We start from the raw sequence: 5,343 nt of genomic DNA on the forward strand, positions 1-5,343 counted from the left end.
TTGATGTATGGATGACTCATAGTGAAAACTGGGTTCGTGCAGATAACCAACAATTTACGACATTTGGAATGAGACTAATGTGAGGTAAAGTAAATAATTAATTAATCAGAAGACTATTTGGTCAGTTATAAAATATCTGAAAAGTTATTTTAGGAAATAACTTTGTAATTGAATATTTTCCTTGGTGCCCTGACTTCCTAGTTAATTACAGTTACATGTTTAATCAGTTTGATCGCGTAATACTAATTACAGAGAATCTTGGATAAAAACTAAGTCTTCAATTTAATGATAGTAAAGACACGACATACCTGTAGGATTTTGTTGTTGAATTTTTGCATTGTAATTTCCCGAAAATGTCCCTAATATCTGCAGTAATAGTGGAATGATAGTATTACTGTCCCACCTTGTGACTGGTTGTGATATTCGGCCTATTGATTTATCCTGCCGGGCTGGCATCTGTCAAAACAGGAAAGCTGTTCTGACTTTGGCTGTGTTATCTAGTGGAAATCGGATCAAGCGGCCAATGTAGAAATAACGCTTTCATTTTTTGGTCGCTAAAATTGTACTCTCCATTTCAGTATGAGATAAAACAAGCACTGAATAGTGTAGGGAATCATTGTACCATCTAAATTGCTGTGAAATGCATTTTCAATAACAATAAATGTTTTACAGCCGTTTGAAGCTAGTGGACCAAAACAAAGTAAAAGGCTCAAGCGCGAGTCTCTGCCATGTTATGGGTAAATGGATGCGCTGTAGGGTTTGTTTTGAATGCAGCCTAGTGTGTAGCACTTACATGAAAATAATTGTATTTTTATTTATTTTTTATTTAAAATAAAAAATGTAATGCACACGTGAAGCTGTTAATTAGGAGTGGATATGAATGGAAATCAATTAGTGTCTGCGTATTAAAATGTTTTTATATTTTGCTTTTATTTTTATTGTCCACCTGATATACAGTAAGACATTGCACCCTAATTACTTATTTTAAATGAAGAGGCTGTTAGAATGATCCACCTTCCATGAGTAAGTGTGATAATGCCACTGAGTTACTGTTAGTTGTTTCATATGAAGGCATGATTAATTAAGAGTAGCATCATACTTGGCGTCCTCCTTCCAAATGACGTGAGACGTATGCCAAATCTGACCCAATTGTTGGCTTGTTGACATGACATTTGGAACAACTTGATAGCTCACCAATTACTGTACAATGTAGTCTTCACAATCCATTTTCAATGAGGTCGGAACATACACCGTTTGACTAAACTAACTTGGCGAAAATTTACTTCACTAATCAAGTCACGGTACACGTACGACGTCCTAACGAAGTTTTGGAAGGGAGATATTCTTCAGCATATTATAGGTTTAGGGCTAGGTGTTTTTTCTTGCTCAGGAGAACTGAGCCCTAGCAACAGGCTATTGTTGCTGTTCAGAACATAGGAAAAATTCCTGGCCCTTGGGACAAAGACCTGTTTAGACATTGGTAGTCACCCTAAATCTACATGTGTATAGTCTCCATTCATGCACAGGTTGCGTTCTCCTGCATGCATCAACCAATGGTTCTGTGCCGTAGGGCACCAGATTTCAATTACATAATTTGGTTTGCTGATACGTAAAATACCTATCCAGGCGTTGTGTAAGATCTGGCATGCGTCGGCAATGCCTGGGCAGAGGAATGCGCCCACAATGTTGCTGACATTCTGTTTGTGAGTGAAGTTCAGTTGATAATCACCTACTGTCCCAGAGCCAACAGATTATCCACTGACATCACAGCATTTTACTTTAGCACTGAGCGTTCTAATCTAGAATTAATTTCATTCTAGATGCTGATTTTAGAAATGAGTGGCTTTATGAGATCAGGCATAGATAGTCCTGGCTGGATCAGTAACTAGCTACCATAGCAGTTGTGAACCATTAACACAGGGGCCACCATCTGTGGCCCCTATTCATAAGAGAAGAGGCCCATTCTGGAGTCATTAGCCAGAGGGGATAATTGAGGTCAAACACTACATTCTCATCATGCTGTAACAGTGAATTTTAGAGGCATACCATTAGCACTTTGCCTATTGGGCTGCTAAAATTCACACTTTTATTCAGCCTTGTCATCTTTTTGAGGATGTGACATGGATAGGCTATCACAAAAATTATCTTAAGTCTTGTAAGACTTTTATGAGTTACAAGCAACTTAGATTCATACATGTAATACAACGTAAATGTCAATTTAGAGGAGTATCTTTTTAGGTAAGTTGTTTTTAATGCCTGTCTCACAAGAATGCCTCGAGAACTCACGCACGGCTGTATGACATTCCGTAACAGTCGTGCATACCATGACATCTCCCTCTAACTTTTACACATTTTCTTTTTAATGCCTACAAATTATGGTAAACATAATGAAAACAACTGTACTTAAGAATAGCAGTAACAATGTTACTGTAAAGGTTTTGAAAGCACCAAGCAACGCAACATTTCTTTTTTATCACTACTTTCCCCTGAAGTCTCTTGACCTGTAGTGTCTCATTTCAATGCCTCTTTGTTTCTATAGTTGTTCTTTACAGGTCCTGTCTGACAACTGGTTTGCTAACCCTACCAGACCTGGTACAGTAAAAGTCCTTGACCAGCAGCCTGTGTGCTGTCACTCGGTTGGTGGAACAGTCACTGTTTTCTCTTCTTTCAGGAGAGGCAGTGCCTTAGAGCGTTGGGCCAGTAACTGAAAGGTTGGTGGATTGAATCCCCGAGCTGACAATGTACAAAATCTGTCGTTCTGCCCCTGAGCAAGGCAGTTAACTCACTGTTCCCCGGGTGCCGAAGACGTGAATGTTGATTATGGCAGCCCCCTGCACCTCTGATTCAAAGGGGTTGGGTTAAATGCGGAAGACACATTTCAGTTGAATGCATTCAGTTGTACAACTGACTAGGTAGCCACCTTTTCCTACCCTTTAGTTGGGTTAGGCACTGCTGGACGTGGCGACGGTTTCATCATAGTGTTCCTCCTTTCTATTTCTCGATGACGTAAGACCTGGATGTGGTGCTTTCACCTGGTACCACTGCAGGTGTCATCCACTCCTTTTGGTGATCGGGCATGGTGAGCATGGTTTCTCCCAGCAGTAGCAACTGTAATAGTCTCCCGCCATGATGTTAGTTGTAGTAGAAGGCTTGTTTCCTCTTTTCTGCTTCATCCTTTAACCTGATGTGTGTTTTTTGTTAGGTCACTTAGGTTGCAGGATTCTCTCCAAGGTTGGGAGTGTAGTTCTGATTTTTCTACCCATAAGGAGCTCTGCTGGGTTCGCTTCTGTTGTGCATGGGGTTGACCTGTAGCACTTGAGAGCAACCAGCAGGTCTTCAACACCAGTTCTTGGAACTCAGATCTGTATAATTGAGATATGTATGCATGTGTAGTATCTCGATGAACCTTGAGTAATAGTCTATGATTTTTGTATTTTTTTTAATGCTTACATAGGTCCCAAGCAATTATTTTCCATGGCCTGACAGAGTGGTGTTGAGATTAGTCTCCTTTGCTGTGCCTTTCTAAGCTCACAAGACTGACATGACAGCCTTTTTATTTATCTCTGAGATCCCCGGCCACCACATTGAGGCGTTGGCCTTCTCTCTGCATTTAGTCAGACCTTGATGTTCATCGTGTATGACGGACATGTCTGCCCTCTGTCTGGTACTAGAATGCCTTTTCTCCATGTGACTATACCGTTGTACTCTGACAGTTCACTTTTCACTGGGAGAAACTGACTGTGACTGGGGTTTTACTCACATGTTCAAGCCAGCCTTACGTGAAGTACTTGATCACTGTCTATAGTTTATCTGCTGCAGTGGCAACTCTTAATTTTTGTCTGTATCAGGTATGTCGTTGATTACGGCTGTGATGCAACACTCCACGTCCGTGTGCGTGTCAACTTACTCCTTGACACACTGTCTGCCACAACCAAGGTTTTGTCTTGTGCGTACTCCTACTGTGGCTTTGAACCTCATAAGCCACATGTGTAGTCTCTGACACCGTAAAGCCACATTATTATCCAAGTTTTTTTCTGTTCATTAGTGGGACCAAGGGCTTGTGGTCTGTCAGTAACTTGAAGTCCTCCAGGCCGTACAGGTATTTCTTGATCTTCTAACACTCGCCAGACACTCCTTTTCGATCTGTGCGTATCTGGTTTCTACCTTGGTGAACCGTCTGGAGCAGACCGCCACTGGCTTCCAATCCTCTCCATGGAGCTGTAGTGTTGCAAGCAGCTTGGGCTTGGTGGTGTATCTGCTGAGACTGCAGAGGCTCTTTTGCTGTCATAGAACTTCAGGACTGGGGAAGTCGTCAGGAGTTCTTTGAGGCACCGGTCCCATGTCCATGCTGTCTTTGACTTGCAGTGTATGACCCACTGTGGAAAGGTTGGGGATGGTTAACTACCTAGGGAAGTATATCTCAAGAACTCTCCTCAGCTCCTGCATGTTCTCTGGTGGGGAAAGCTGCCTGATGGCCTTTACTTTCTCTGGATCAGGCCTGACTCCTGAGGGGTAGATGAGGTATCCCACTAATTGTAGCTGTGTTTGCCTGAGGGGACACTTTCCTCTTTTCAGCTTTAGTCCGGGTTGACCCTGATCATCTGCAGGACTCTTTAGTTGCTTGTCGTGCTCCTCCAGGACACCTACAGCACCTAATGTCACAGGAAGGCCAAAAATATCATTATTTAATTTATTTAACCTTTTATTTAACGAGGCAAGTCAGTTTAAGAACAAGTTCTTATTTACAATGACGGCCTACCCCTGCCAAACCCGGACGACGCAGGGCCAATTGTGCGCCGCTCTATGGGACTCCCAATCATGGCCGGATGTGATGCAGCCTGGATTCGAACCAGGAACTGCAGTGACGTCTCTTGCACTGACATGCAGTGCTTTAGTCTGCTGCGGCATTCGGGAGCCCTAAAATCAAGGACAACAACCACCCGAGCCACTGCCTGTTCACCCAGCTATCATCCAGAAGGCGAGGTCTGTACAGATGCATCAAAGCTGGGACCGAGAGACAGAAGCTGTTTCAGTCTCAAGGCCATCAGACTGTTAAATAGCCATCATTAGGCGGCTTCCACCCGGTTACGCAACCCTGCACCTTAGAGGCTGCTGACCTAAACACACAGACTTGAAATCACTGGCCACTTTAATAATGGAACATACACAAAATAGTCAAAATTGGTGAAATTAAATGAAAAAAATTACTTGTTTCAAAAAACAAAAAAAAGTGGTGCGTGCACATGTCTTCACCCCATTTGCTATGAAGCCCCTAAATGAGATCTGGTGCAACCAATTACCTTCAGAAGTCACATAATTAATAAAGTCCACCTGTGTGCAATC

Source organism: Oncorhynchus clarkii, chromosome 19, assembly GCF_045791955.1.
Source record: "Oncorhynchus clarkii lewisi isolate Uvic-CL-2024 chromosome 19, UVic_Ocla_1.0, whole genome shotgun sequence".
NCBI lineage: Eukaryota > Metazoa > Chordata > Actinopteri > Salmoniformes > Salmonidae > Oncorhynchus > Oncorhynchus clarkii.